Source organism: Rattus norvegicus, chromosome 6 (genome assembly GCF_036323735.1).
Source record: "Rattus norvegicus strain BN/NHsdMcwi chromosome 6, GRCr8, whole genome shotgun sequence".
Lineage (NCBI taxonomy): Eukaryota > Metazoa > Chordata > Mammalia > Rodentia > Muridae > Rattus > Rattus norvegicus.
The window spans coordinates 129,990,153-130,006,140 of NC_086024.1; positions in this window are offsets into that span (position 1 = coordinate 129,990,153).

Here is a 15,988-nt window from a genome sequence, read left to right on the forward strand (position 1 = left end):
CACTTGCTCTTCACACTTCTCCCAGACCTAGTTTCCAAACACTTGCTGAAAACAATGTCTCCTTGCCCTTCATAAGAGCTGTCGCCCTTCCCTCTAAACTACCACATTGCTGTGGCTATTCTTAAGTGTTTCCACTGGAGATGAGTCCCTACTTCTCCAGACTTCCTCCTACTGCTTCTTCACATTGGGACCAGGCAAAAAGGAACTTTTGCTGTTCCCCAAACTGTCTTTCTCTCTTTCTGAAGCTCATGTAGCTCCCTGGAAACAGAAGCCCTACCTTTTTATCTCTATGTAGTCTATGGTCACTATAAATACCTGTTAGCAAGGTGGATGAGTAGAAGGATAAATGGATGGATGGGTGGGCAGATCAGTGAATGGGTGGATGAGTGGATAGATGAACGGGTTTATGTGTATGCGTATAAATCAATGAGAAGGTGGATGAGTAGGTGGACAGATAGGTGGATGGATGGATAGATGGATGGATGTAATGGTGGGTGGGTAAATGGCTAATAGTTGGTTTGATGGATGGATGGATAGATGGATGGATGGATGGATGGAGGGGTGAACAGGTGGGTGCATGGATGAATGGATGATGGTTTGGTGGGTAGATGATGGGTATATATATATATATATATATATATATATATATGTCTGTATGAATGAACAGTTGATGAGTGGATGGGTACATGGGTGGATGGATTGATGATGGGTAGAATAATAGTTGATAGATGGACAGGTAGTAGATGGATGGATAGATGGATGGATGGATGGATGGATGGATGGATGGATGGATAGATAGGTGGATGAATGGATGGTTGGATGGGTGGGTGGGTGGATGGATTAATGGGTGAGTGGGTGGATGGATGGATGGATGGATGGATGGATGGATGGATGGATGGTCAGATTGTCAGTCACATGGCCGGATAGGTGAATACTTGTGTGAGTACCATTTTCTACCTTTGGAATCCATCTACTTCCTTTTACTTTGCATCTTACAAAAGTCGCCCTTTGTCACCCCAGCCTGGTGTGGTTTTAGTCTATACACCGAGTTGCTGACTTCAGTGACATGTATGTATTTTGTGCAGCTGGAAGGCTGCCCACCAAAAGACAGAGCTAGACCTGTTTATTAAATTTACCATATAGCCTTCAACTTGAATGACTGAATGCGATGAAGAACCAAACGGATGACTGAAACTTCCAGGCAGCTTGAGGGTTATCTGCCTGGAGAGTCAGGGGCAGAGGAACAACAAGATCTCTATGCACAGCTCCTGGGTCTCTGTTTTCTTTTCCTTTCCCAACATTTTCTAGTGTCAGGAGTAAGCTGCCTCTTCACTGGCTTTAGGATTTTTTTTTTTCGGAGCTGGGGACCGAACCCAGGGCCTTGCGCTTCCTAGGCAAGTGCTCTACCACTGAGCTAAATCCCCAACCCCTGGGATTTTTTTTTTTAAAAATCTTTCTCAGTCTGTCTTCAAGTGGTGAGGATTCCCAAGTGGTTGGGATTGCAGGACGTGCCATTTCAATAGTTCAGTTTTAGGATATTTTCTAGGCTTCTGGAATGCCACAAAACAAATAAGAATCAAGCCATCAAGAATCAACAACCAAGCCAGGACCGCATCTCATCTCCTGTATTTCTTGGAACAGCCAGGGCACTGCAGATTTAACCTTGCATCCCAGGTGACTTGGGAGCATGTCCTGGGGCAGACATGAACACAGCGTGAAAGACCATCTGATTTCAGAGCTGAGAGTAGTATGGGTTTAGGCAGAACCCCGGATTATCTGCCCAACCCTGTCACAAATTTAACAAGTGTGAGGGTTTTAGGCCAGTCATTTGGAAAGGACACTGTCCAACCTGTTTAGCTGTCTGCAAGCTGTGCAGTGTGATGCAGGTTCCCGGCTTTTGTGAGCTGTCACCCACGCAGGGGTGGGTCATGGTGATGCAGATGTCTTTGAGTTATTTCTGCTCCTCTAAATAACCTCAATAAATCAGACTGATTCACCAAGTTGGACATTAGTATCTGTACTCTGGTCTGCTCCTCTCTGGAGTGAGCAGACACGTGTGTTGTATCTCCCCAGGAAAAGTTCTGTCACACAATAGCCTCTCTGGGTTTTGGTTGACATTTCTGAAGGATGAGGAAGCCATGATATATATGTTTTGCACAACTGCCACATTCTTAAATCCTGGCTGTTTTCTACCTTTTCCTTTGGAAAGACACCAGTGGCCCGGGTGGAGAATGAAGCCATAACTTCCTAGCAATCTGCAGAGTGGCTGGTTTGTGGTTTCCCTTTGGCTAGTAATTAACAGCAAATGTAACAAAAAAAAATAACAAGAAAGATAAAACACTAGACTTGGTGTAGATATAATTTGCTTCTAAGAGCTGTCCAATCCACCCCACCACCGACACATCCCATCTCTTCTCCTGAAGCACCATTAATTGGTTGTTGCTGTAGGGGTGAGGCTCGTCCTCTGCCTCAAGAACCCAGCATCTGTTCCAGGCCATGGCAGGTGTGCAATAAACACACAGTGCAGAAAGAGAAGAGGCACCCCCATTCCTAAGCATCCCTTCTGTCAGTGATGGGATTCGGTTACGGCTGCTCTCAGATATTGGCTACTTGCATGTAAAACACTCCTTCAGACACTGCCCTGGAAATATGACATTGAAGTGAAAGGCTTGTCCTTATGAGCTGGTAAGTTTTTGTTCAATGGTCACAAACTTGAATCACCAGGGAAGACGGACTCTCAATTAAAGAATTGTGTGGTGGTTTGAATAAGTTTGGCTCCCATGGACTCATACGTCTGAATGCTTGGCCCATGGAGAATAGCACTATTAGGAGGTGTGGCCTTGTTGGAAGTGTGTCACTGTGAGGGTATTCATTAAGGTCTCAATGCTCAAGTTCCACCTAGTATGGGATTCAAGAGTCTTCTCCTGGCTGCCTGAGGAAGATGGTCTCCTACTGGCTGCCTTCTGAGCAAGATGTAGAACTCTCGACTCCTCTTGCCTGCATAGTACCATGCATCCCACCATGATGCTAATGGACTAAGCTTCTGAAACTGTAAGCCAGCCCCAATGAAATGTTTTCCTGTATAGGAGTTGCCTTGGTCGTCGTGTCTCTTCACAGCAGCGGAAGCCCTAATGAAGACAAATTGTTTCTCTCAGACTGGTCAGCGGAAGTGTTTGTGGAGCATTTTCTTAAGTAAAGATTGATATGGGGTTGGGGGCAGCCCACTGTGGGCGGTGTCACCTCTAGGCAAGTAGTGCTGGGCACTATCAGGAAGCAAGCTGAGTGAATCGCAAGGAGCAAGCCAGTAAGCAGTGTTCCTCCGTGGCCTCTGCTTCAGTTCCCGCCTCCAGGATTCTTAGTTTCTTACAACTCCAGCATCCTGCCTTAGTCTCCCAGTGCTGGGAACAGGTGTACATCACTATGCCCACTGATATTCCCTTTGATGTCAGGTTCAGTTTGTGGTGTTTTTGAGTTCTATATTAGGGACACGGGCACTGCTAGTACTTCTGGGGCATTCTGTTGTGGAGCTCTATGTTTTTTTAATTTATTTTTATTTTATGTTCATTGGTGTTTTGCTACATGTATGTCTGTGTGAGGGTGTTGGATGTCCTGGGACTAAAGTTACAGACAGTTGTAAGGTGCTGTGTGGGTGCTGGGAATGGAACTTAATGAATGAGCCATATCTCCAGCCCCGGGCCCTATGGTTTTTTACAAGACTTTCACACCCACAACCTCACATACCCTGAGGCCCCAGTCATCAGTCCCACTGTGCAGGTAAGGGAGCTGAGGCTGTGTGAATAGAAGTGATTTCTCCAGAGTGTCACTGGTGGCGGGTCCAGGAACTGTGACTTGGAGTCTTTTCTCAACACTGCAGGTGAAGCTTCCCCACACACCTTCTCAGAGTTCTTCCTTCTGCAGTACTGATGCTAACAGAAGCAAGGCAGGAGGCCCTAGGGGCTCATGGATCCACTCTGGTCTTGCTTTCCTTTTATTCTTTTCACTACGTAAGACAGGAGCTGTTCTACTCAGACACAAAAGTAATTGCAAGAAGGGGAGGGAGGAAAAAAAGAAACTGGAAGAAAGGAAGGAGTGAAGGAAGGGAAGAGTGGAAGGGAAGGGTAGGGGGAGGAAGGAAGGAAGAAGGGAAGGAGGAAGGAAGGAGGGAAGGAAAGGAGGAAGGAAGGAGGGAGGGGAGGAAGGAAGGAAGAAAGGAAAGGAGGAAGGGAGGAAGTCCTTTATAGAATTACAAAGGGGCCTTGGGTGAATTGACCTGGGATGAGCCTATGGCATATATTATGCAGCAGAGCTGAGACTCTGGTAAAACTGTGCCCAAGGCAGAGTGAAGATATCTTCTCTTTTCTTGAGACTCTGTGTGCAGAACTGACATGGTTGGGGAGAGACAGAACAAAAGCAGTACTGGCTTCATGTAGACACCTCCAGGACAAAGTGAGGCAATGCTGTTCAAGCAGCAGAGCTGTGGGTGAGTGATGTCACCTCACCGCGATGCAACAAAGAACGCGCTAACCATGGCTCTCAGCTTTTGACAGATGAGACTCCATTCAGAAGCATCCGGCATACATTTCTTACATCAAAATTCCTGTGTTATCATTTTAATTAAATGCTACATGGCATAATTAAATAATCCCCCCTTCACCCACTCCCTCATTTGTGTTTCCTCTCCACGGCTGCCATTTTCAAAACCTCCCCTGAGTTACAGTGGTTTCCTAACTGGTGATATTTCACAAAATCTAAAAGGAAAGGAAGAGAAATCCACAGTGTAATTTGGTAGGAAAGGCAGGCCGGGGTCCTGTGTGAAACAGGTGCGTCACTGTAGTTACTCCTTTCGAAGCACAGAACCTTTATCCAGAGTCTGGAGCTTGGCATGGGGACAGGACTGACATTAAGATGAACGGTCAATATCCTGACTTCATAGAGTTCGCAGCAAATGCTGGCTGTCCTAGTTAGTATTTACTGTCAACTTGACATAACCTAGAGTCATCCGGGAAGAGGAAACCTCAACTGATTACCAGATAAGATTGGCCTGTGGCCATGTTTGTGGGGAATTGTCTTGATTGTTGATTGATGGAGGGGAGGGGGTGTCTAGAACATGATGGGAGGTGCCAGCTCCGGAAATGTGATCCTCAGTTGAAAGGAAAGCCAGCTGAGCATGGAGCAGAGAGAAGAGGGTGGGAAGCAGGGTTCCTCCTCAGTTTCTGTCTCACGTCCTTGCTCCGACTTCCCTCAGTGATGAGCTGGAAGTGTCAGCTAGATAAACCCCATCCTCCCCAAGTTGCTTTTGGTCAGAGTGTTTCATCACAGCAATGGGAAAACAAACCCGAAGGCCAGGGAAGATGGACCAAACCATTTTTATCTAAGTGTGAATCCCAGTGAGGGTGTAACAATATTTTCCCAGCTTTTGTTCTTGAAACCCATGTTTAATCCTTTTTACACTTTCCTTTAATTATGTGTCTCGTACAAAGTGCCTTTTAACACCTCCAAAACTACTCTGAAACAATAATATCGTTACTTCTAGCAGGGACAACTAACCTTTAATGTGAACAGATGACTTCCTCACTCCTTGCCTTCAAATCCAGAATCAGGGATATTTTAATGGGTACTTGTTCTGGAGATATTTATGCCCAATTTTCTGCAAGGAGAAAAATTTGAAAGATTTCCTTTTCAGATACAGTAAGAAAGCCCCTTGAGGGCCACTTCCTGGTATGCCGAAATGCATGCTGACAGCCTTCAAGCACTAAAAAGAGCAAGCAAAACATCTCAACTATTTGGGCTGTGCAAACCAAGCCAGTAGGGGAATAAGCATATGACTCTGCAGGAAGGAAGAACATTATTCAGCAAAAAAGAAGAAAGAGGGAGGCATTCTGCATCAGACTATAAAATAATTTCCCACAGCATATTTTTAGATCATTGAGCTGCAAGAATGCTGATTTCTTTCTGAAATAAACTGATTCTCAAGAATTATTGAATGCCTGTTAAAAAAAACAGCAACTAAACTAAATTCCTTGTCTGACAAGTGTTGAGGGAGGTGATATCCCTCAAAGCCACAAGAGGAATACACTCAAGAGTATAAATCATCTCAAAAGTAGCCTCACCTATCAAAGTCTTTCCGTAGTAGACCAGATGTTTTTGTTTCAATCCTTAGTTCATGGACTCAGAAGCCATTGGCCAGCTAGGGCTGACACGCAGTGCCAAACAAGAGTGCCGCTATCCACTGTCCACTGTCTGCTGTCAGTGGTTCTAACCCACCTTTTATCAACACCACAGGAGGTGATGCTGGTCACCCACCTCTTCCAGCTTCACAGAGGTGCAAATGGGGCTGCTGTCCATGGTCCTGAGCTATCCATTGACCCTGTCAGAGCTGGAGGTGAGGTGTCAGGGACGCAGACCCAACCTCCCAGCCCCCTGAAGGTGGAGACCTGTAGAGCCTCTATCCATGGTAGTGAACAACCTTCTGAGTCAGGGCGATGAGTGGGCTGCTGCCCACGGTTCTGAACTACAACCCCTAACCTATCAGGTGTAAGGATAATATAGATGGTATGGGGCCTCTGTTCACAGTGCCGTCATCCCCCAGCCTTCTCTCAACCCCTCCGAAGTGGGTTTGCCCTTGTACAGTTGTCCGTGGGGCTGACACACCCTTCTAACCTCAGAGTCTGTAGGCACCTAGGCTAGCCTACAGTTAGAATTTAAAACTGTATGGCAGTGCTGTCATTATATTGCTAGTTGTGAGACCAAGGACAGAGTACTCACTTCCTTTTCGTTCTTGACTCCTTTAGAACACAAAGTGAGCATATTTAAAGCTCCAACATCTGATGACTGAATGACTTCACACTGCCAGTTCTGTGAACATATGACAACTATCTGAACACTCTTGATTCGATCCAACAGAACATCATGAGAGGCCACCTCTCATATTCCATTACTGTGGCGCACTAAAAATGCAGTGGAATTTTGACCTGGGAACTTTGCTTGTGAAAACAACCACAAAACACACTGGTGTGTGCAGGAAAGGGTAAAGCGATGTGGGTCATTAATTGAAATAGTTGGCAAATTTCTAAGAGTCTAACTGTGACAGATACACTTGCAGTGACCCCCTGGGTCTTCTTTCTTAATTCTTTTTTTATTCATTCCAAAATGACTTCTCCCAGACATGTGTGCAGAAGACAAGAGTTTTAGATGACCCCAAGTATCCCGATCTTTCCTTACTCTTTTTTTTTTTTGGTTCTTTTTTTTTGGAGCTGGGGACCGAACCCAGGGCCTTGCGCTTCCTAGGCAAGTGCTCTACCACTGAGCTAAATCTCCAACCCTGACCTTTCCTTACTCTTAATCTTGAGCAATATCTTCCATTTAGTGAGGGAGAGGGCTATCCCATGACTTGCCTTTAATGGGCACGGTGAGGCAAAGATGAGGAAGCACCATTCCGCATGCATGTTACATAGACTGTGTCATGCTTGATATATCACAGAGCTGTGTGCACATTGATGCTTATTGTAGCATTAATCACAACAGTTAGGTTGTAGGACCAGCTTAGGTATCCAGCAACAGAGTAATGAGTAAATAAAACAAGGCATATATACACAGTAGAAGTTTTTGAAACCCATGAAGATTAATGAAGGGATTGCCATTTACAACTGTGTCCAATCAAGAGTAAGTGATTAAGATATCTCAGAAAGACAAGCATCAGCTCAGCATACAGCATATATCTGTATGTAGTTCTTTTTTAAAAGATTATGCCATGATTTGTTGGCTTTAATGAAACCAGTGGACACATTCTAGGTATCTATGTGGTGAGGAACTGAGGGCAGCCTCTGGCCACCAACCAGCTAAAGAACTGGAGGAGTCCCGTTGCCAACAGGAGCAAACAACACACAGAGATCACAGGGTGTGTTCATGTGACCTTGGCAGGACATCTGTACCCATTTTGAGCTTTGAGATGAGGTGGGGACAACAGCTGACTTCTTGATTACAGCTTTCTGAAGATATTTGGGGGACAGGAAAGACACACCATATGCCTGACTCAAAGAAACAACGAGGGCCACTTGATTTAAATAATTCATTTCCTGCTAACTTGTCAATGGCTAGTAAGTAACATCATAAGTATGACTCCCAAAGTTCTTGGGCCCACATATTAGTCTTAGGGATTTAATGAGAGGCTCTGATGGACCCAACTGGTGTCAGACACTCTCCTTCACCAACCCATGGGGACAGCAGGTGAGTAGAGTCAGCCGTATAGCAACTCTCATGGTAGTTAACTGAATCAGATAGGATATTTCCTAGCAAGCTTATACACAGGCAAAACAGGAGCTGCCTGCAGTAAACGGTCAAAAAGCCAATACGTTTCTTGCCTACAGAGGTAGATAAGTTAATTGCCAATTAAAATGCAATCATGTTTGCTGCAGAACGTGTGTGTCAAAGGGAGAGCTTTAAACTTTTTAAGACTGGAAACTGAACCAGAGTAATCCAGACAAACAAGGAAAAGCTGTGGATGTCTAGACACACGAGACGTGGTGTAGAAAAGCCCAGGAGGAAGAACGAGATATTTAGTGGGTTTCGAGTGTCTGTAGTAAATGAGCTCACTATGGAATGAGCAATGAAGTCCAGGAGAGGCAAAGGTGTTTGTTAGGCAGGGATCCTGATGACAGACTGCAGGCCGCACTGCAAGTCAGACACGTGCAGTCTGAAACCATGCAGCCAAGGCCAACACCCATCTCAGCACACCAGCAAATGGCCAGTGGCCAGCAATCCTGATTTGGACACCAGAAGCCACCCAGGGGGAAGCAGATAATCTGCCTTGTGTACCTGATTAAAGTGTACCTTCTGAGGTATACTGGAGTGTGTTACCTTCTGAGGTATGCTGGGGTGTGTTACCTTCTGAGGTATGTTGGGGTGTGTTCCTTCTGAGGTATGTTGGGGTGTGTTACCGTCTGATATATGCTGGGGTGTGTACCTTCTGAGGTTTGCTGGGGTGTGTACCTTCTGAGGTATGTTGGGGTGTGTTACCTTCTGAGGTATGCTGGGGTGGGTTACCTTCTGAGGTATGCTGGGGTGTGCTACCTTCTGAGGTATGCTGGGGCTCTTTTAAAAAAAATACAACTTCACCATCTGCCCTTGGCTGGGGAGATCTTACTAGAAGGATCCAGAGTGCACACCTGCTTCCAGCCTATGGGAGTCAGGGAAGTTTTACTAGCGCTCTTTTTCATTCCTATTGTCTTAGGTTTTTATTTTTCCCCTGTGAAGAGATACTATGACCGTGGCAACTTTTATAAAGGAAAATATTTAGTTAGGGATGGATTGCAGTTCATAGGTTTAGTCCATAATAGTCATATTGGGAAGCAAGCAGGCAGACATGGCACTGGAGGAGTAACTTAGTCTACATCTGGATCGTCAGGTTGCAGGAAGAGAGAGCAACATTGAGCCTGGCTTGAATATTTGAAGCCCACCCACAGTGACACACTTCCTCTAATGAGGCCGCACCTCCTAAAGTGCCAATTCCCGTGAACCTATGGAGGCCAATTTCATTCTAACCACCACGGACACCTAGGGAATGTGGGAAATTTTATGTGGACACTGTCAGTATGGAGAGGTTTTTAAAAAGTATGAGACATCGCTGAATGGCTGCTGTCTATAAAGAGCCTCATAAACCAGCAAAGGTTTTACCACTGTCATTGGGACACCACTTGGAGGGATTAGGGCACCATTTCTCTGCCCTAAGGGGATTACCATCACTTTGTGGATCAAATGACCCTTTCACAGGGGTCGTCTAAGTCCATCTGCATATCAGATATTTACAATATGACTAATAACTAACAAAGTTGCAGGTATGAAGTAGCAACAAAAATAATTTCATGGTGGGGGGGGTCACCATAGCATGAGGGACTATATTAAGGGGTGGCAGCCTTAGGGAAGTTGAGAATCACTGGCTTAGGGCAAGGAATGATGTTGATACTTTTATGGTCTGGTAAATTGTTGTGTAGCAGTTTCCTCCAGATTGAAAACACTCCATCTCCTAGGGAAGCTCACTTAGAAAGAAAGTAAACAACTCAAAGTAGCATCAGGAAGTCCCTGAAACTGACCAGATTCACTAGGTCCTCCCCTCCCCAAGAGTACATAAAGAGTAAAGCCTGTTGAAACTCACTTAGATAAACCAAGTTGCAAAGAAGAATCTCAGTCAGGCCAAGTTGAGATTGGCTGAGCTGTCTAGAGAGGCCCAAACAAAACAGTTGAGCTTGTGGGGGGCATTTTTATTCAAACCACTCACTGCACCTTTGTTCCTGTAAGTAATAAAACACCTATAAAATTCATTGTTTTACTAAGTTGGACTTTGGTGATATACATACTTCAGTCTGCTGTGGGCTCCCTATGTGAAGTGAGTAGATGCATGTGCCTAGGGATATGTGTGTGTGTGTGTGTGTGTGTGTGTGTGTGTGTGTGTGTGTGTGTGTGTGTGTGTGTTGTATCTCCCTAGGATATCTTTGTTGCATAATGAAAGATCCACTATGCCTACAGAGTGGATAATGGATTGGAGACCAAGAGCCCAGATGTTGAGCCAGATGTGAGCCTGTTGAAGCTTTCAGATGAGGAAGGGGCTGAGCAGCTGAAATAAGGTTGGGGCAATGGGAATGGAGGGAGGGGTACATCTGAGTGAAGGCTGAAAGGCACACAAAAGAAACTTCCACAGAAGAAGGCAACATGTTTAATCTACTTCCCTGACCTGTCAGCTCCTCATTTTAGCATCTTCTGAGGATTCTCTTTGGTCCATAGGGTCAAATGTAAAATTTTAAATACATGCCCCTCCCGCTCCCCACTAAAATAGGACATTATTGGAAAAGATGTAGGAATCTATGGCAGTGTGTAACATTGGTTCTCTGGCATAGCGTTTGATCTTCTGCTGAGTGTGGTTGATTAAACTCCAATGTAAAGCTGTTAAGAGTGGTGTCCCAGTTGGTATGGTGACCTTGAGCTCATTATGCTACTCTCCTTCCTTATTAGATGGGCTCTAAAGAATCCATGCAGAGCACAGGAGCTGCATGGTTCATGACATGAGGTGTAGTCCACAGAGATGTGTCTTGGGAGTTCACAAAGCATGTTCCACATGAAAAGGTCAATCACAGCGAGGTTGTGTGATTGTCGTGTCTCCTGTCAAGATTACAGGGCCCACAGGAGAGGCCAGACAAAGAAGGGCAGAGGGACTGGACACACTCCCTGGAGGAAGGTGTGGCTGGAACTGAGTGCCGTTGAGAATAGAAAGGTCTGGTGAGGTGAAAATGGGAAGAGAAAGCTGGAAGGTAGGATGGTGGTAGGGTCGTTTACCAGATGGTGGGATGCTGGGGAGACCCTGAGATGTCTCCAAGGTCCTAGATTCTCTGTCTTCACCATTTTTTTTATAGAATCTCCTTTTCTTGATTGCAGGCACGAGCTGTGATTTGCTCTTAATCAATAAAACATAGCAAAGGTGATAGAATGCCACGCTGGTGATTAGATTATGTAAGATGATGGTTTCTTCTCCCCAGCAGACTCTTTTTATTGCCTTCTCAACTTGCACAGTTTGCAAGCTGACAGAGAGGCCCACATGGCAAGGAACTGAGAGTGGCCTTGGCCAAAAGTCAGCTGGGAAATGCTGAGGCAAGTCCAGCTTCCCTCAAGGAAGCTCCGCTGTGCCAACGATGCCATGAGCAATGGCTGGGGGTGACTATGAGCTCTCTGAGCTCTCTGATGGGATCCCGGCCCTGGCTAGTGTGCTTGAGAGAAGACCCAGAAAAGATGGGCCTCTGACACACGATGACTGTGAGGTAGTAGAATGTGTTGTTGAGGCCAGAAGATGGCTCAGTGGGTAAAGTGCTTGCTGTGCAGGCCTGGGGATCTAAATTTAAGCTTCAATACCCATAGGAAAACCTCTATTATCCCATCTCTGGGGAAGTGGAGTCAGGTGGACCCCTCTGATCCCTCAGCCAGTCAGCCTAGCTGGTGACATCCACGTTCAGTGAGAGACCATAACTCAAAAATGAGGTGAAAAGATTGAAGAGGACACCTCAATTAACTTCTGGCTTTCCCATGCACATATGCACACACATATGCACACACTCACTCACACACATGGACACACACACATACGTGAACCCACACATACACATGCACACACCATACACATGCACATACACATATACACATGCACACACACAGGCATACACATGCACGCACACAGATACACATGCATGCATACATACACATACACACACACACACACACACTCCCATACTCCCATATACATACTCCCACACAAATTATGTTGTCGTAAGTCACTATGTGTTATGGCTATACGCAATAACTAACCAATACAGGGCTTCAGATGTGTCCTGAGCACCTCGGACTGCGCACTTTTCTCTGTAGCTAAGTGTACAAGCAGCCGATCTCTCAGGTTTGGTTAAGAAATTAATAAACAACTTGTGGGACGCCAGCATTCTGCAGAGTTGTGGTCACCACAGCTTTGTCTCCACTAACCTGGGAAGAACCGTTGCAACAGATATTTTACAAGTCGTGTGTGTTTCTCCATCTATTGGAGGGATCTCTGTGGCTCTGTGGACTTCTCCTAGATATCACAGTCCAGGATGGGGGAGGGGACTCTCCAGGCTTTAACCCCTCATAGGCTCTGACAGTGCACACAGCACAGTCTGATCCCACCCATCAAAGAATTGCCAGAGTCCTTGCAGAAGGGTAATTCATCTTTCATCACGGAAGAGAAGGGCAGCTCTGAGCTAGTTCTCAAGTCAGCATTGCCAAGTTAACACATGGCTCAGACAATTCTTAGAGCACTGTGTTTTCTTTTCTACACCCCCGTCCTACTCAGCTTTCAACACAACAGCCCGTGGGTGCTAGTCACTTCGCAGTTGTGAGACAAACTGAAGAGGGTGAACGTATTCTCTAGTCATTTCCACAGAAGCTTGGCTGGAATAACCAAGCTGCAGTCTGTAGAACAGGTTTCACCGAGTTTGTGCTGCCTTTTCCTTCTGTTTCTGCTGTCTGTAAAACTCGGTCATCACCAGACACTGCCTGTGCCCTGTACTCACTCTCACAGCCCTGCCCATGTACTTTCTCCAGCCATCAGACTGAGCATGGTTGAGCGTGTATGCACACGTCTGTAAGAATACCCCCTTCTGAGTCAGGGACACTGACACAGGAAAGTGGAGCGCTTGTGACATACTTCATTTCCATGCATTTAACTTTTACCTGTCTTTTCTGTTCTCACGGGCTGTTGACTCTCATACAGGCTGCTATGACACATGGTTGGCAAGGGGTTCCGGGAAGGACTTTGAATGGCTGGTATGAAGAAGCAGCTAAGGAAGACATCTTTCTGATAGGTTCCTTCCTTCTCTCCTTCTTTCCTTTCTTTCTTTGTGTGTGTTTAGTGTGTGTTTAGTGTGTGTGTATGTTTAGTGTATGTGTGTGTGTGTGTTTAGTGTGTGTGTATGTGTGTTTGAGTGTGTTTGTGTATGTGTGTATGTGTGTATATGTGTGTTTGTGTATGTGTGTATATGTATGTTTGTGTATGTGTGCATGTGTGTGCGTGTACCTGTGTATACATACATAAACACATACACACATACACAAACACACACACATACACACACTCATACACAAGCACACACACATACATAGACACTCATGTACAGTATAAATTGAGGTCGTAGGACAATTTGCAGGAGTCTGTTCTGTGCTTCCACACAGGTTCAAGTTGTCAGACTTGGCAGTGAGCACTGTCAGCCATCTTGCCAGCCCCATGGTATGTACTTTCAATGATCACTGAAAACATAGAACACCCCAATACTGTGCTAAACAAGCTTCCTTATAATTAAAGCTAATGATTGAGGGAATAAAGATGGAGAAGAAATGGAAAGAGACTTTTTATTTGTTCAAAAGTAGGTGTGATAGTTCAACGTTCTGAGAGGGAAGACTCTGAAGATGGCAGCCGTTGGCCAGGACAGAAGGTTGGCCTTTTAGCCATTGTTGTGTTAAATGAAAAAAAAAAGAGGAAAATGCACCATGCTAGCTCTGGCTACTCTCTGGTCCCAGCCGTCTCGCCACCTCCAAGGCTAGCCCCATGTAGCAACCCCCTATCTCGTGGCTAGCTGTCATAAACCCCTGTAATCTGGTAAAATCAAAACTCTAGAGGTGTGTAATGATCAGTCAGACATATATCAGTAAATTCTCAACCCACAAAACGTCCAAACAATGAACTCAGAGCCAATTGGTATTGATATAACTGCCCACCTAGATTGGACAAATTGTCCTGTGCTATTCCATCCCTTCTATGATATTCAAAGCTACACGGATCGAGTTTGTCCTTCTCTTCCTCCACCTTCCTTCCTTCTCCCCTCCCTCATATCTCTCCTGCTTCTCAGAAACTCTCAGCCCGCCCTCCTTTCTGCTGTCCAATCACAGGCCCTAGCCTTGTCTTTCACCTGCCCTCACGGCTGGCTTACAGCCAGCCATCTACAAGCCACAGTTGGTTTTGTTCTTTGTTTTGTTTTGCTTTCCCTCCGTGAAGGGAGAGATCTTTCTTAAACGCTCTTCATTTATGTTTGTTGAGTGGTAGACGGTGTGTAGGTTTTATCGGTGAGACCCATGACTTTTAAGATACAGACGTCTGTCTTGCTGTTAGCATTCAGTTAATAGCTGCTCGTGTCTGCTACCCTCCTCTGGTACATTAGAGTGTGGATGGTAAAGGACTGTGCTGGGCTCTAGAGACCGCTGTGTCTCTGTCTCTCAATCAGGTAATGAAGTGCCATTGCTTGAAAACTGTAGGTTGAGGTAAAAGTAGCTAGCGCAGGACTGGGATGCGATTAATGTGGGTTATGGCGGTAACAGTGATGATGATGGTGGCCGATGAGAGATGCACACACCCAGATCTCAGGCCCTGGCTTTCGTCCCTCGGGGACGCGTCTCTGGAAGTTCTCCAGTTATTGATACGGTCACCTGAGCAGCCCAACAGTCTCCCCCAGTCTCAGGAGACGCCAGATCCCCTCCCTCGGTTATCCTAAAGTAATCTAACCTTGGGATCTCTAACAGGGCAAGCTGGGGTGTGGCTGGTTGGTTAGAAAAGCCTTTGTAAAGATCGTGAGCAGAAAGTCAAGGTGAAAAAACTCTGCCTCCCCTGTGCTCAAGACATCTCTTCTGTAAGTGTGACCGAGGTGACAGCTGGGAGCTCCTGTCGGTGGCCCCAGATGGCATGGCCAGCTGGGCATGTGTGACGGAGTAGCCAGGTCTGCTGAGTGGCTTCAGATCATATGTCAGCTCGATGATGCGCTGTCTCCCCATTGCCGAGGCTCCCCCATCATCGGAGAACACTTGTCAGGGTTCGGAGCAATTAACATTACGGGCAGCTGAGTCTGGTGGGAGAGACGAGGGGTCGTGGCAGCATTTACATCTTTAGCGGTTTTACAGAAACGCTCCTTTATGGAACAATCTCTCCGGCAGACCTGAATTTACTATTGCTAATATTGATCCTGGGAAGGCAATAATGAGTGTGGTGTGAACATAGCAATTAATTTCATGATATTTTCCCATCTAACCTCAAGAACCCAAACCCAGCACGCCAACTCTGGGCAATCATAAATAAAATACCCAGGGACGAACGGTTTTGTTTGTAATGCAGTGGCAACGAGGTTTTTATTTCTCACACCGCACATGATCATGGGGGGGGGGGAACCCAGAAAAGTAAGAAGCAACTCTCGTTTAAGAATTTAACATTGTCCAAGCTCTGGTCGGGGGAAATGTAAGCAGGAAGCAGGCAGAAAGAATGTGTTCTGGGAGGAAGGCATAGGGGAGGTTGGAGATGAGATAATTGCTGCCCCGGACAAAGGGGAACAGAAGACACTGGCGTGCCTGGCTGAGGGGGGCTCTGAGAGGGCATTTGGTATAAGTCTTGCTGGGTGTAATCTTTAACATTCTAAGGACGCACTGGGTAGCTTTAAGATTT